Below are 16,883 nucleotides of genomic sequence, written 5' to 3' on the forward strand. Positions count from 1 at the left end.
ATCCACAGAGCTCCTGCCCTGGCTGCACTTTAACGCTTTGTAAAGACCCATGTTAGCCGTGCTGCTGATGGCAAATCAAACTGACCTGCCTATAAGTTGCCTGTTGTTCCCTGGACTGACTGGTCCTTCTTCGAAGCAGAGACTGTCGGTCGGCGTCTGAAAAGCACCAACCGTGCTGCAGGTACCCCCTAAACAAGCAACGAGCAGCACCTAGAAGCATATTCAAAGTACCTAAATCAAGGGCCTGACCTTCAGCAGTGCCGGATGCTGGCAGCTCCCACCGGTAGTGCCCAATGGCTCTGAAAATTTAATTATCGAGGTGTCTAAACACAGATGGAGGTGTCTGACTTAGGGGACTCAGCTGTGAAAATTCAGGCCTGGATGTTTACTCGGCTTCTCCATCAAATTCATTCATTTCTCCAATGTGCGTCTGGCCAGACTGTTGGGCTGTCTTCACCCAGGGAAGCCAGTCTCTGCCTTTGGGGAAGGGCAGCTCGTTTAGGTTGCTGACAGTGATTGTGGGGCTGGGGTGGGACCGGAGTTGATCGCTGTGGCGTTGGAAACGTTGACAGTGATGGTGGCGGTAGCTGGCTGGCGTGATCGTCTCTGATGGGGTGGGGCTGGTCAGGGGGATGACGATGGGGTAAGGCTCTGGGAGGAAGGCTCGGCTGGTTTTGGAGCAATCACAGTCCTGCTGCTGGGGCAGCTGATGCACCCTGCCACTCCCAAACACAAGGAAACAAAATCAAAGTCAATTCAATTTCACCTCATTCTATGAAACGCTTGTGGCTGTCCGTGTAATGGAATCACTCTTCCTGATGCTGAAGGGCAGCTGCTCCAGACGTCCTGTGGCCCGGTGCCCTCGGGTGGCACTGCTGCCTGGGGTTCCCACTATTTTTCTCCCATATATGGATGGAATAAATTTTGTTCTGTGCACCGATGCATGTGCCGATGTGCACCACCCATAGACACACGCTGCCGGCTGTGGGCGTGCTGCCAAATCACCTGGGCGGCCCCTGAATCCCTCCTGGGTAGCCGCTCAGGTGCTCAGCTTACAGGGAGCGCCGCTGCTGCCCCATTCAGCCCAAAGCCCCACTGGGTACAGAGCAGATGCCCCATTTCCCATTATGGGGCTTCGCAGCAGCAGCCGCAGCCAATGGGATTCCTTCAGCTGGCCTGGCATGACGCACAGGCCAGGCCACTTTCAGAAGTGCCCTAAATTAGCAAACACCGCTGCAGAGTCGCTGCCCTGCCAGCAATTATTTATTTACCCGGCTCGCGGGGCGCCCCATCGCCCCGGCCACGAGGCGCTTGTCAAAGCAGTTAGAAGCCCGGGAGCTGAGCGGGCAGCGCGCGTAACAGGGTGGAGGAGACTCATGACGCTGGACGTGGCTGCGGCGAAGCCAGCGGGGGCAGATTGTTTGGCCGGCGAGAACCCCCGGGTGAAGGCTGACGGCGCCGGTAGCAACGGTGACAGCAGTGCTGCAGGGGGGGGATAGTGGCCATGGACAGAGCTGGACTCCATCTGGCTGCCAGAAACCTGGTCATGGCGGGACAGGAAAGAAGCCGTGAGCGGCTGAGGACAAAACCCGGGCTAGAGACATGACCTGGGAACAAGCTTCTCCCTTCGTACTCAGTGCCGCTACCCTGCCCCTTCCTGCGCAGGCTACTGACTAAGAGGCATCAGTCTGCCTAAGATAATGGGCATGGAGAAGGGCCAGAAAAATGACAAGGAGGGTTTTTGCCCAGGTTTTCTTGTGCTTTTAAGTGGGAAGGTGCCAAAGGGCAGCGTATTCGGCCATTCTTGTGCCCGTTCTGCCGGCAAAGCCCAGTCCAGAGGAGAGTATTCGACACTTTGCCTTAGAGACGAGCCCAGAGCAGAGCAGGGCTAAGCCCCTTGTATTTCAGAAGGCTCCTCATGGATCTTTGGCATTCGGAAACATCTGTCTCAGCTTGGCTCTGCTACACCGTAAAGTAATGTGGGGCCAGAGCCTCAGCCAGCGTCAACTAGTTTATTAACCGTGGGGCTGCACCCGTTTACACCTGTTGAAGATCTGGCCCCAGGGAGTTGCCATTCCCCCATTCCGACAACATCTGGGAACATGCAAAGAGCATCAGGTTTGTTCTCCTACCGCCGGGAGAGACAAGCACCTGCTCTACGTGGCAAGCTCTGGAAGAAAGAATAATTCACTTCATCTCAAAGGTTTTGTCAAGACCTCATTTAATTCTCCAGCAACACAATGTTCCCAGAAGACACAAAAGTAATTTAGTCCAAAGGAAACGGGGTTTTATTTTGTGAGTGTTACTTGGAGGAGGTGTTAGACCCTGGTAGCTTTTCCTCTAATAAGGCAAAACCTGTTTGCACTGTGTTCTATTACAATTACTGCCTGGTGTTGCTGTCACCATAGTGCCATGTCACCTCTTACCCAAGGTTAGGAGACAGAGGTGGGGTCAGGGCCCCAGGGGCGAAGAAGGGGCCACAGTCATCACTTTGGTTTTCCAAGGAATAGCTTTTTAATACAGGTTGAACGTCTCTAATCCAGAACTCTCTCATCAGGCAACATCTGTAATCCAGCATGATTTTAATTAACTGGACAACCACTTCTCATGAGTGTGGCCACGTTTCCCATGATCCCATAAAGTTTGTTTCCAGCCACTGGGCCTGGCTCTCGGTATTCTGTGCTGTTATTTAGCAGCAATTTACCCCCTAAATGTCTTCTGATAGCCCAGTCAGCAGGAGGAGCGTTAGCAGTGTGCTAGACTATACTGACCTTCCGTGGTCTGGCAAATTCTTTCATCCAGCACCCGTCAAGTCCCGAGGGTGCCAGATCGGAGAGGTTCCACCTGTAGTATCTTTTGTGCGAGTTTGAGGGTTCCTGTCTTGCCCTGGACAACACTATAGAGGGTGACTCTCTGATTGCGTAGCAGCTGCCTTGCATTGGATCAGAGACTGGGATGAGCAATTCACCATGTTGAGCTGGGTGCAGATTGCATAAATCAACCCTAAGCCCTTTCCCTTTTCCATCTCCAGGCACGTTAATTAACCCAGAGCAATTAACCTCCTAGGCACAAAAGTAAACAAAGGGGAAGTTGTGGCACAGATAAAAGGCAGAAAACACTCACTGAGGGCTGATGCTTTCTGTACTGCTTACCCACGAGTGAACGAATGAATGAGAAAGCAGCTTGGGGGAAGGGATGGGGAAGGGCTTTGTTCTGCCCACAGCTACACCCATCTGAAGCGATGCTGCTAAAGGCAGTGGAGTCACGCCCATGCCACTGACAGCAGAATTTGACTCAGAGGTCCAAGTGTGACTTTGAGCCACATCCTGTGGTTTTTTTTGCTGAGCGAACCCAGTTTCCATAGGAGTTCCTTATCTCCCCACCCTGCTTTTACCTACTGCTTGGTGCAACTTATTCCATTCCATACGTTGGCACTGAGGGACGGGTGACGAGTCAGGGTGATGTATCCCAGATCAGGGTTGGGAGCTAGGGGTGGTGCGGGTTGGGTGCATTCCACCTGAGGCAGGAAAACCACTCACACCCAAGGGTGGTATTTTAACCAAGGCCCTTACCAGCACATCACTAATCCATCCCCACCTATATCATAGAATCATAGAACACTAGGACTGGAAGGGACCTCGAGAGGTCATCGAGTCCAGCCCCCTGTCCTCATGGCAGGACCAAGTACTGTCTAGACCATTTATCTAACCTGTTCTTAAATATCTCCAGAAATAGATTCCACAACCTCCCTAGGCAATTTATTCCACTGTTGGACCACCCTGACAGTTAGGAACTTTTTCCTAATGTCCAACCTAAACCTCCCTTGCTGCAGTTTAAGCCCGTTGCTTCTTGTTCTATCCTCAGAGGCCAAGAAGAACAAGTTTTCTCCCTCCTCCTTACGACACCCTTTTAGATACCTGAAAACCGCTATCATGTCGCCCCTCAAGCTTCTCTTTTCCAAACTAAACAAGCCCAGTTCTTTCAGCCTTTCTTCATAGGTCATGTTCTCTAGACCCTTGATCGTTCTTCCTGCTCTTTTCTGGACCCTCTCTAACTTCTCCACATCTTTCTTGAAATGCAGTGCCCAGAACTGAACACAATACTCCAGCTGAGGCCTAACCAGCGCAGAGTAGAGCGGAAGAATGACTTCTCGTGTCTTGCTCACTACACGCCTGTTAATGCAAGCAATGAGCAGGCTGGGGGTTATGAAGAGGGATCACAGGACATGTTGCTCCCATTTAAGTCAATAAAGTAGATGTAGGAGCCCCCCCCAGGGGAAGCCATGGTTTCCTTGTGCTCCCATCTGTCTCCACCTATTGCCTCATCTTGTACGTACACTCTAAATTCTTTGGGGCAGGGAACGTCTGTGTATGCTGTGTCTGTACAGTACCTAGCACAAGAGGTCCCTACAGCACACAACTAAACCTCTTAAGTACTATTGCAATATACATTAATAGTACAGGTTGAGCTTCTCTAATCCAGCACCTTTGGGACCTGACCGGTGCTGGATGAGAGAATTTTCCAGATCACGGGAGGGCAGTACTGCCTAGCCGCACTACCCAACACTTCTACTATGTACTGGGCTCTTAGAAGACATATGGGGTACATTACAGCTAAATAACAGCACGGAACACTGAAAGCCAGGACTGGAGGCTGCGAACAAACTTTATGGGACCGTGGGAAACTTGGCCACACCCATGAGAAGTGGTTGTCTAGCTAAGGAAAATCATGATGGATTACAGAGTTTTCCGGCCTAGAGAGGTTCAATCTGTAATAGTCTCAGAGGGGTAGTTGTGTTAGTCTGTAGATTCACAAAAAACAAGCAGTCCTGTAGCACCTTTACCTAATAAATAAATGTGTTGGTCTTTAAGGTGCGCAGGACTGCTTGTTTTTTAATTAATGGTAATACCGGTAATGATAATACAGTGCCCTTACCCTGGCTGTTGCTTAGGCCAGCTCTGATGTCAGGTTTCTCATTGGTTTCCTCGTGACCAAATGCCATTTTCCAGAGGACACGCTGACGGATACAGTGGCCCTGTGATTGGACATGCACGTCTCTAAAGCAGCAAAGACTGACAATCCCGTTTTGCTGGCTGCGGCTCGACCGTCCATTTCAAATCCCTGGAGGATGAACAGTTCCCCGCTTCTGGGTCTGATAACTTGTGGGAAACTTCTGGGGATGAAAACCTCACCTAGGGAAACAAATGCGTAAATTGCTTTAAAACTAACAACACAAGAGGGTTTGGGACTTGAGTTCCATGTCGTTGAAAGTAAACAGTCCGGCTATGGCCAGTTCTTCTATTGAACGATGGACAGAGGGACTAGCTTAGGACCTGAGCTCAGGTCCCCGCTCTGCCACTGATGTCCTGTCACTTAGCTTCCTGTAGACGTCACGTTTCCATCCATACCATGGGATACTAGTACTTCTCTACCCCAGGGGGATGCTGGGAAGGGATCCAATAATATGGTATCAGGGACCATATAAGAAACTAAGGTTACATCCACACTGCTCACCACCTGCAGCAGTATGTAGGTACACCCTGCAGTGAACAGCCAGTTGCATTCGTCCTCTGCTGTGTGGCTGCACAGGTCAATGAAAGGCTCCTGCTGTTGGAGTCCTTCCCCATGGTGGGGAAAGGCTTTGGCTACCGAGTGGCCATGGGACACTATGCTGTTTAAAATGACCGTGTAGCCAGAGCAGGAACTGCTTGGGCATGTAGAGAGCTGTGTAAGGGACACGCCTACAGGGTCTTTCCACTAACTGCGCTCAGCTCCGCAGCACCTCATCACCCACATGGCTATTTATACCTGCACTCAAGGGGCGTATTGTATATGCACTTGACACACCACCGTGCCGTGTAGCTGCAAGTGGGCCAGATTCAGCCCTGGCATCGCTGTGGAGTTATACCACTGACAAATCTGGCCTGTTGTAGTAATGATTTGTTGTATAGTTACGTTGTTAAGAAATGGAAAACCCCATCAAAATAAAACTCACTCTTCAATGGTTGATTTCGGCAGGGTGCGGGGCGGGACCTTTGCACGTGGGCTGAAGACAAGTAGCCTATAGCAGAGCTCTGGGGAATTCTGGCTGGCCTGGGAGACAGAAAGCAGGAAATGAGGAAGGAAATATTGAGTGCAGGGGTATCTGGGGAGCTGGTGACGGACTCAGCTGGAGTTTGGTTGAAGGCTGATGTACCAGAGCCAGGGCAGCTTCTTGTGATGTGAGGGAAATAGCAAACAAACCCAGCAGAACCATAGGCGAAATTCATCCCTGCCATCCCTCCAGGGGTTGTGTGCCACCCTCAGGCTGAAAGGTGAGCGTCTTGCCTGGAAAGGCGTGTGAGTGGCAGTGGGGAAAGCAGGGTGGTCCTGGGGGATGCAGGTGATCCTGAGCGCTAACCCTAACTCTGCAGTTTATGCACTGGACGGGCAAGAGGGTCATTTTGGGGGGCGGGGTGGGGGGGGGCAGCCATACATACCAGGACACCATTCGCTCTTCTTCCATTCCTGACTGTCAGGGAGCGAAGGAAAAGTAAACTGCTGGTGTGAATCACTCGACTGCCCTCTCCCTTCACCAGCCAGGAGTGAGAGGCATGTGCACAAGCTGTGTACTTTCCCCTCACTCCCTGACAGACAGGGGATCAGGCAGAGGAGCACTCGGCATCACATGGCTGCTACACCCCACTCCCCAACTTGGTGCCCTTGTGGACAGGCCTGGGCAGTCCCTTCAGCTTCTGAGCTCAATGTGGCCTCCTGTGAAGTGTGGATCAGCCACGTGTCTCACACAGAGGTGTGGTGAGGATTAGCTAATGCCTTTCTGGGAGGTGCTTGGGATGCTACACAAAGGCACAATAGCGTTAAACAAACACAGGGCCCTTTCCTTCCCTGGGAGGCTTCAGCTCAGAGGTCGGCTGGAAGAGCTGCAGGAGAGGATCGTAAAAAGTGTGGGATCCTTCCATGAAGGGCTGGCTGGCTTCCGAAAGCCGCTGCGTGCAGGTGATAAAAAATTATAATAATAATAATAGAGGCAAATAAGGTGAGCATTCAAGGCGCACAGTGAAGCTCAGGCTGCAATGCTGTCCTCACCCCAGCTGGAAGGGCCTGGCTGCCCAGATGGATATCATCAGACAAATCGGAAAGCTGGGAACAGGCAGTATGGCAGGATATAGGGCTCAGCTCCTCAAGGGCATGTAACGCCCACTGACATCAATGAGAGCATCTCAGGCCATGTGTAAACTACCTGGAAGATCAAGGGTCGATCTTCCAGGGTTCAATTTTGCACACCTGTTAGGGATGCATGAAATCGACCTCTCGGGTCAGCAGTCGACCGCAGTACTCCCCAATATCGTGAGGAGTAAGGCAGGTCAATGGAAGAGACTCTCCCACCGACCTTTCTCCATGAGGATGGCCAGGTAAGTCAATTGCAGATAAATCAATTCTAGCTACAGACTTGACATAGCTAGAATTGCGTATCTGAAATCAACTTGTTTTCCTAGCGTAGACCTGGCCTCGGTACCGTTAGCTCCCAACCTGCAGGCTCAACAGCTCTGGACTGAGCCGTGATTGCCTTTATTGTGGTCAGCATTGCCTTTAATGTGTTGCCATGGCGATAGGTAGCCACAGCAAAGGTGGCCGCGTACAGATGACAGCTTCTCTCTCAGCTGTGTCTCATCACGGTCTGAGCCACTAACCTTGGTGACACATGCATGATGTCTGTGCTTTTTCTTTCCATTCAGCCTGCACAGCTGCCCCAGCTAGAGAGAGAGAGAGAGAGAGAGAGAGAGAGGTGCAATTCTGGCTCATGCATCACCAAGGGTGTTGTTAAGCCAGTCCTAGTGGTAGCATGATGACTACTGGTGATGAGACACGAGACCAAGAGAACCCAGCTTGGCTTTCAGATGCCCAGGGGACCTGCCAAGGCTGGCGGCTAAAACAAGAAGTGTCTTTTGACTGCAAGCTGTAGAGGCTGGAAATGGGCAACGGGGGAAGCATCATTTGATAGTTACCTGTTCTGTTTGTGCTCTCTGGGGCACCTGGCACTGGTTCTTGTCAGAAGACACAATACTGGGCTAGATGGACCTTTGGTCTGACCCAGTCTGGCTGCTCTTATATTCTTAAGAAAGCTGCTAAAGAACATCTGAAATCAACTTGGATTCCACAGAGCTGCTCCCGTGGAGTCATTTCTCAGAGTAAACCCATTTCCTCAGTGCCATGGAAGATTGACCCACTCCAGGTCGCTCTTCTGCTGTTTTGTTTAGCGCATGCATGAAATGGTGCTTTCTGGGGTTAACGTCAACCCCGGAGCTCCTCCTGAGTGACAAGTATTAAGGAAGGTCAATGGGAGAAACGCTCCTGTCAACCTTCTTCTGTGAGGACAGCCCTAGCAGTTGACCACTGATAAGTCGATTTTAGCTACGCAAGTGATTAAGCTAAAATTGCATATCAGCGGTTGACTGCTATATCTAGTATAGACATAGCCTAGAACTGACCTCTTAGAGCACCTGGGGAGGCACTGACCTTTATAAGAGAGGAGTGAAGATCAGAAAGGAAGCAGAGGAAGATGTAGACAATAACTGATCTGAATCTGTGCAGACTGTTCACGTAACATTACTGGGCATCAAGTCGATGGCTGCATTTTGAGCTTTGCTTTTGCAAGGCGTGGTCCTGAGAGATGCTAACCATGCACAAGATCCCATTCGTTTTGGCATGACTCACAACATTGCACATCGCTTATGATCAGGAAATAAGTTAGAATTAGAGCAGGTTGACTTTTGTTGAAACATTTTTGGGACATAAACAGCTTTTCAGCTCAAACATTTTTGCAGAAAATTTAATTTTGGTCAAGTTTGCCAGTTTTTTAAAAGAAAACACACACACACACACACACACACACACACACACACTCTCTCTCTCTCACTCGGTTTTCAGTAAAAAGTGGTTTCAGTAAATCAGTTTGGTCTCTGTAGAAATGTTCAACTTCTGAAAGCTGATTTTAAAAAATAAGCAAAACCAAAACAAAGAGTTTTCAGGAGACAGCATTTTCCAGTTCTCAATTCTGGGCTTTTGTATAAAAAAAAATGCCATTTAAAAATAGATTCTCACAAAAATGAATGGCATAAATTTGACATTGGACACTGGTATTGTAGTGGCACATAGGCATGCCAGGCCCTGTCGTGCGAGATGTATAAACACAGAACTTCTGGGAAATGGATTTTGTAAGAAAACAAAGAGAAATCTAATTATAGCACATGGATGGCTTATGGACCCATCTCTCTGCATTAGGAAAGAAACTGCAGCTGCTCCCATAGGCACTGTATGAAATGTGAAAACTTAGCAAAAGGACACCTAAAAAAACAGAGAGGGGAGATAAAGAGCGTGGCTGCCAGCTGCAGTTCAACATGCCATGAAAGCCACACATTTCACAATGGAGTCTGTGAAGCTACGTATCTTGAACTTTTCCAAAACGAAAAGAGTAGGAATCGTTAATGTTATTTGCATCGTACAGGTTGAACCTCTCTAGTCTGGCATGCTCTTGTCCAGCTACAGCCATGATCCAGCATGATTTTAGCTAGCTTGATAACCACTTCTCATGGGTGTGGCCAAGTTTCCTGTGGTCCAGTAAAGTTTGTTTACAACCACCAGTCCTGGCTGTCAGTATTGTTTGTTGTTAGCTGTAATTTGTCCCTGAGAGCCCAGTAAGCAATGGAGGTGTTGGTAATGCTGCTAGACAATATTGACCTCCTATGGTTCGGCAAATTCTCTTGTCCGGCACCGGTCAGGTCCTGAGGGCGCCAAACTAGAGAGGTTCAACCTGTAGTAGTGACTACAGGCTGTATATGAGCTTGAGGCCCTGTCACAGTAGGTGTTACATGTTTCTGCAACATGAGATAGGCTCTATCCACAAAAATGTACAATCCAGGGAGACAAAGGGTGAGAGAAAGGAGATAGTACTCACTTTACACCTGGGGAACGAAGACACAGAGGTAAAAGGAGGTGGTGATGGGGCTAGGAACTGAGGCCAGTACCTGGACCACAATTCCACCCATCCTTCTGCAGCAGGCACCTTTCTTTGGTTTCTTGACTGGGGACGACTTTCCCCCCACATTCCCAGAAGGGGGAGCATGTTACATTTTGCAAAGATGCTGCTGAAGTCCATTGCCACAGCTTTCTGGCTCACGGGGAGTTATCTGATCATGCACCGTTCCTTAAAACGAAAGACTCAGGCCTGGACTACAGTCGTCAGGTAAGTCAATTGTAGATACGCAATTCTAGTTACAGCAGTTGTGTAGCTAGAATTGACTTATCTGCAATTGACTTACCTGGCCGTCTTTACAGAGAGGTTGATGGGAGAAAATCTCCTATTGGCTTCCCTTACTCCTCACGATATTGAGGAGTACAAGGGTCGACTGCTGACCCCAGATAGTTGGATTTCACATGTCTCTACCAGGAGCATGAAACTGAACTCCGGAATATCAACCCTGACCCGGTCGATCTTGCATGTAGTCCAGATATTCCCTTGAAAGAGAACATTTTGCTGGGAGCAGCAGTCTACTCAATGGTTTGCAGCTAGTGGCAGATCAGATCTCTGGAGAGAACTGATGGGTTTACAACAGCTCTCTTTTTATACCTTAGCATCTCGCTGACATTCTGCAAAGATTATTTCTGCCTCAAATTAGATAAGATCAAAGGCGTAGAAGCATCACTAACCAGCTCTTTGCTCCATACAGTGCAATGGCCAGGATCGCTAGTTTAGCTCTTCTTTCACTGCTGCTGTAATTTTTCCTCCATGCTCGCCCAGGTTAGTAAAGAATTAAGACTTTGCTCCCCTCCGAGCTGTGCAAGAAAGAGGAATTGGTAGACCCGTGTCTGAGTGGCTCTCAGGACTGGGAAGTTTCCTTTAGGAAAAGAGCAGGGAGTGTCCTTGTAAGGGGCAAACATAGTGAAATCCCTACCCTTACCTGTGGAACTCTCTGCCAGAGGACGTTGTAAAGGCCAAGACTATAATAAGGGTAAAGAAAAGACTCTAGATGAGTTCATGGAACATAGGTCTATCAGCGGCTCTTAGCCAGTGGCGATTGGTCAGAGAGGTTTGGGGTGCAGAGCACTAGCCATGTGCCCCTGTCCCACCCTCTCTCCTTGCTCCGCCAACGTCCCAGTCCTCCCACCTCTTCCTCCAGAAGCAGTGAAGTGTTGACAGTGAGTGTAGGAGGGGGATGCTGGAGGTTGCATGTGACCCCTGGTGCATCCCAGTACATCGCCCTTGTGGTCAGGAATGCAAATCCTTGTTCTTAAGTTTGCCAGAAGCTGGGAACAGGCAGCAGTAGATGGGTCACTTCATGATTGTTTGCTCTTTCCCTTTCCTCTGAAGCACCTGGCATTAGCCTCCCTCAGAAGACAGGACAATGTTCCATCAGGACCATTGTCCTGATCCAGTATGGCCGATCTTATGTTCATATCGTGTGGGATCTTCCCTGACAACTTGGACTGGTGCTGAAGATACATATATGAGAAAACAGAAGTAAAAGGGTATTTTAAATCCATTACCCAATGAGCCAAGCTCTGCACCAGTTCTGCACAGTTGGGTTTCAAACCTAAAATTCTGTTCAGTTTGCCAAGGCTGGGCCAACTCGTGGTTTCAGGAGCGAATCACGTGAGAAGAATCAGAGTAGAAGGAAAGCCCAGCTTGCAGTCTCAACACTAGCCAAGCCCCAAACACAGTCTCAGTCTGGCGAGAGGTTTCTGACAAATGATCAATGGTAAATAGGTCTGAGATGAATGGAGCTGGTTTCCACCTCTTTAAGCTAATGACTCACTCTGCCTGCAGACTCAGGAAGACAGCCCATATTTGGTCATATTCAGAAAAGGACATCTGTTTGGTTTTTTTAGCACCCATAATGTCACTAGCCTGGTGAGTCGCTGGTATGGTCATACCACCATGAACCAGCTCTGTTTAAAAACAGCCCTGATCCATGGTTTCTGTTTACAGGGATGGCTGCAACTGCATTTCACACTGAGTTTTGGAGCAGATTCAAACCTAAACCACATGTGTGTATGCGGAAGCTTTGAGCCCACGTGCCAAAACAAAAGAAGGTTTTCCACTTTGCCTTGCCGAGTGGCCCAAGCTTCAGGCTGCTTTCTCAGTGCAGAGTCAGTCTGCAATGCCTGGTATTTACACAGTAGACTGCAATCTTAAAGTACACGCATAGCCCACTATTGACAACAGGTCCAATACCAACCACTTCTGTTGGTCTATGTAGCCATTCTTAAGGATAATTTGTTCATTGCAAGGTACTGAGCTGACCTGTAGGTGGCCTGTTAACAATACTTTAGAGATTAGACAGATCCTCTGGCAGCAACTTAACTCAAAATGCAAAGCCCATTCCTGAGCACTGCTCCATTCCAGCCTTAGCTAAGGGCCAGACTCAAAAGGAAAAACATCCCTTGTCCCATTTTATATTTAGTGATGGATGCAGCAACACTGCAAACTTTCTGTTTTATTTTATACTGGACTGCTTCTTTGCTTTGATAGCATATAGACTAGCACGGCTATCTCTGTTACTATGCACACTTTCTGCGTGCAACTTTGCAAGACGTTGGCGGGAACTTTGCCATCCTCATTAGCGTACCATCTTTAGGCCTGCTGCAGAGGGCAGTTCTTGCCCCCTACCGAAGTCCTAACTCATCTCTGCAGAGTGGCAGCGACAGTCATCTCTCTCTATAGTTTGACTGCTCCTTGGACAGCTGGTGCCTTTTCCTGTCCATCATGCAGTTGAAGAGACTGATAGAACACTGCACGATGAAATGAGTGCAAATCCCATGCAACCCCGGGGTGAGAAAGGGAAAGTGTGGATTGCAGAGATGCATGTCACAGCATGATTAGAAACTCCTTGTTGTCATCTGAAAATGCCAAAAGCTGGGGCATTTCCCCGTTGTTGCTCTTGACGGCTAGAGAAGCAGTAGGCCCCTTATGTACGCAATATGGGGTTAGCCTGGGGGGATGTCTTAAGGAGAGATTTTAGCTGTTGCCATAGTGATGAGAGAGCTCAGCACCAAATTGAAAACCAGAGGTGCACCGTCTGTACTGCAATTTGATCGCGTGCTCAGAATTCTGTTTCTCTAACACCGAGTCCTCCCTGTCGCGGAGTGGCCATGCCGCCTTGAGGGTTAAAGGGCCAGGACGCAAGACAGGAGTTAAAGGAGAGTGTAATGGATTTGGACCCAATGTGATGAGGGTGAATCTGGTGTCTAAACTAGACTGGGAAAGAGACAAAGTCCATGCCTGATGGGCCGTCATCAGCCGTAGACCCCAGAGTTCATTCCTGAGGAGAAACTTGCCCCATCCCAGAGGAATGAAGCTCTTAACCACTGGGATCACCACTTTGATTCTCAGGGTTCTGACAGGATCGTCATTCTCAGACACGACCATCGTGTTTGGAGATGGCCTTCAGAAGTTGAGCTGAACCAGAGGAGCCTGGGTACAAATGAAAGAAGTGTCCAATGAAGCCACTACCTGGGCAAACCCTCACGCTGCAGTTTGTAGAGAGACAGATTTTTAATTGGCGTTACCTTAATACCTCCCGCTCCATGACCCACTTCAGATTGCTGTCCAGAGACCTTTGCCTAGGCCTTGGCTGAGCTCCTGGGATGAATGAGCAAGGCCTGGGTTCAGACAGCCACTCTGGGTTCCAACAAGCACATTTGGTTCCTGCTTTCCACGGGTTTACAGGGAACCGCTTCGCTCAGGAAGATGGTTGAAATGTGGAAGCCTCCGGTGATGTTCTCTCTCTCTTTCTTCTCACTGCAGGTTTCTGTCAGCTGATGAAGTGATTTATGAGCACTACAAAGCCCCAGCTCCTGCCATAAAGGTCACCGAAGCACCAGAAATCAAGGTAAAAAGACAATCCTCTCTCGTTATTCCAAGCAATCCCAGCTGGGAGGCCACCGATGAAGGTGGCCACAGGCTTGGAGAGGAGGTTGTGACGTTTACCAGCGGGAGTTTGCAGATAGTCTAGGTAGTCTAATCCTCCTAGGAGGCATTGGATGGGCGTGGAAATAGCACAGAACCACTTCCGATTCATCAAGAGGTGCTGTACTGCCTGGGAGAAGAGTGGGAAGCATCCAGCTGCCTCAGCTATAGCAGGGTAGCAGGAGTCACCCAGGAGGACAGCAGCCAGCCCTGACTCCTGCCGGCAACAGCCAGATAGTCAATGGCAGAGAAGCTCTGCTGGCAGTGGTGCATCTGCGGTGCATCCATCATGGAGTCATTTAGATGGGCATAGAGGACGGTAACTCCCCGTGGTCCTAGGCTCTGTTACCAAGCAGCCCAAGAAACTAGGACCTTGGCAGTGTTCCCTGTAAGCTGAGCACTTGGACGGCCACCCAGGAGAGATTCAGGTGCTGCCCAGCGGATTGGCAGAGCGCCCGCAGCCGGCAGCGTGTGTTTCTATGGGTGGTGCACATCCACACAGGCCTTGGCGCGCATAGCGCATTTTATTCCACATGCAGAGGGGGAAAAATTAGCAGGAACAGTGGACCTTGGAGTCGGGTCATTTCCTTGATCCCACGAGGTGATACAACCCCTGCACCAGCTGTCTTCTGGGGTCAGTCAGGGATAGCAGCAGTCCTGGGGCCCCTTCAGGGCAGGTCAGGCTGGGTGGAAGTGTCATGGTCCTGCATGAAGGCAGTGGAGTCAGACAAGGACCAAGTTTGCCCATTGTGCAGGGGCGCCAGACCAGGGGTCAGGAAAGGTGGCATCCATTCCCGCTCTGCCACTGACTCACTGCATAATGCCGGGCAAGTCACTTCACTGCTCAGGTTCCCCAGCTGTCTCATGAGTGATTGCGAAGGGATTGGAGCATTACAGCTGAAACACGCTGGGCCTTACCCCAGGCCTTTCCCATTCGTTTGTGGGCCTGTCCCATGCAGCTGGCACAGGGACTGGCTTGTGTGCAGCTCCATTTAAGGAAATGCAATGGGCCTGGGGCAACAGGGACAGGTGTTTTCCCATGCCAACCCCCTACTACGCCCCCGGTTGACAGACAGATGCTGGGTGGGCCCTAGAAGAAGTCCTGTCCCCACAACAGCTGAACAGGTGCCAGACAGAGAATCAGCAAGAGGCAGGGAAGCCGTGGGAGCCTCGGCCATTCTGCTGGGCTAGGAGGAAGTCCTGAGAGGCAGACTAGCTCGGGTGCAGCAGAAGATGCAAGAGGCTCACACAGGAAATTCGAGGCACGAAACAAGCTTTCCGCTTCCCCTGCAGCCTCAAAAATAGAAAAACCAGAAGGGGCGGGGGAGCAGTAGCGATTCGGCGTCCTCGCGCCGTCGGCCAGCGGGAGAGGGACGCGGGCGGAGCAGACAGCTGTGCTGTGCACTGTCATGCGCAGCTTTCACCGCCGCTCCCCTGCTCGCGCACCCCAAAGTCCCTAGCCAGGCGGGGGGGACCAAGGGAGATTCACCTGGATTTGCAGAGTGGGTCTCAGCTGTGTCTGACGCAAGCAGGTAAGTTGGCGGAGGCTTAATAGCGTGGCCCTGCCACAAGGAGGTGACTCGGGGAGCAGTCTTTGGCCAGGGGCTCTCCCCTGGTGAGGTGCAGCGGGGGGCCAGGTGGGAGGAGGGGTGCCACGCTCCAGGCGGCGGCTTGCTTCGAGCGTTCAGTGCTTGTGCTCTTCCATTCTGTTCTGTTTCTCTCGCTCAGGTCTGCTGGCCATGGGCAACCTGATAAAGGTATTGGGGAAAGATTTAGAAAACTGTCCTCATTTTTTCCTGGATTTTGAAAGTAAGTCCCGCGCTCAGGGCTGGGGGATTTCTGTGCCGTCTAGGAGAGAAGCCGCTGCTCTCTGAAGATGACAATCAATTCACACCCTGCGATGGGTTTGGCTGAGGGGCCTTATTGGGCTGGGTAACATCCCTAGAGACCCCTCAGTGCGAGGCCACCCGCAGCCAGCAGCACAGTGGGAAGCAGCCCCCGGGCATGGGGTAGGCTGGTATTGCTGGCTCTTGTAGGTTAGGCTGGATGGGGGCACGCAGGGCTGGTCTTATGGGGGGGTGCCGTGATTAGAGGGGAGCTGTGGTCAAGAAGCCAGGAGTGGGGCAGGCCTGGGTGGGGGGTGCGGGGTGAGGCTGCAGAGGCAGCATGGGGCAGGGAAGGAGCAGGGCCTGGGGTGGGAAAGCCAGAGAGGCCACAGTGGGGGGATAGTTGGGGCAATGGCGGGGCATACTTGGGGGCCTGGGGAGGCAACAGGCGCTAGGGGAGTGGGTGGAGAAGCCACGGGAGGCAGCAGGGGTCAGAGTAAAGTGGGGCTGAGTAGGGAGCCTGGGAAGTCCGGGGGTCAGCGGGACTGGGGAGATGGATGGGGAGGCACCAGAGGTCAGGGGATGGGTGGGGTCCGGGGGGGGTGGGGATGGGTGAGTAGGGAGGTAGCAGGGGCCAAAGGGGATGTGGGGTGGGTTGGAGCCTGAGGAGCTGGAGGGGGACTGGGGCAATGGGCAAGGAACCGGAAAGCAGTGAGGGGATAGAAGGGGAAGCAGTGGGGGCCAGAGGGGATGGGGGTGGGTGGGTTGGAGCCTGGCGAGGTGGCCAGGACCAGCGGGAGGTGGGGATGGGGAAAGCACCCAGGGAGGCAATAGGAGCCAGGGACACCAAGATACAAGTTCGCCCGAGGCACCATCTTCTCGAAGGCCCTGGGTGGCCCCTGAGGGGGTGTGAGGCAGGGCCATTAAACATGAAACAACCCCATGATTTCCCTGCCCCTGTCACATACCATCTCCATCGCCAGCCAGGCCTGTGGAGGGAAATCCTCTGAGCTCCCCGACCCAGCAGCACCGGGCTCACCCTTCAGACTCTGCTGCAGCACTCAGGGGAGGGGAGCAGCCCTAGACACCCC

The 16,883-nt window shown here is 51.2% G+C and overlaps 1 protein-coding gene across 3 annotated transcripts in view; it reads left to right on the forward strand.

Annotated features, from left to right (window-relative positions):
• Positions 1–16,883, forward strand: part of LOC142001172 (CYFIP-related Rac1 interactor A-like) — a 41,666-nt gene that overhangs the window by 9,809 nt on the left and 14,974 nt on the right. The window contains exons 2-3 of one of the 3 annotated variants that reach the window (XM_074976155.1): positions 13,805–13,889; positions 15,695–15,775. The gene's annotated coding sequence lies outside the window, so the exon portion shown is untranslated. Of the gene's footprint in view, positions 1–13,804; positions 13,890–15,424; positions 15,499–15,694; positions 15,776–16,883 lie in introns of those variants that run through there. The other 2 variants (XM_074976156.1, XM_074976157.1) reach the window with 2 other exon arrangements.

Source organism: Carettochelys insculpta, chromosome 24 (genome assembly GCF_033958435.1).
Source record: "Carettochelys insculpta isolate YL-2023 chromosome 24, ASM3395843v1, whole genome shotgun sequence".
Lineage (NCBI taxonomy): Eukaryota > Metazoa > Chordata > Testudines > Carettochelyidae > Carettochelys > Carettochelys insculpta.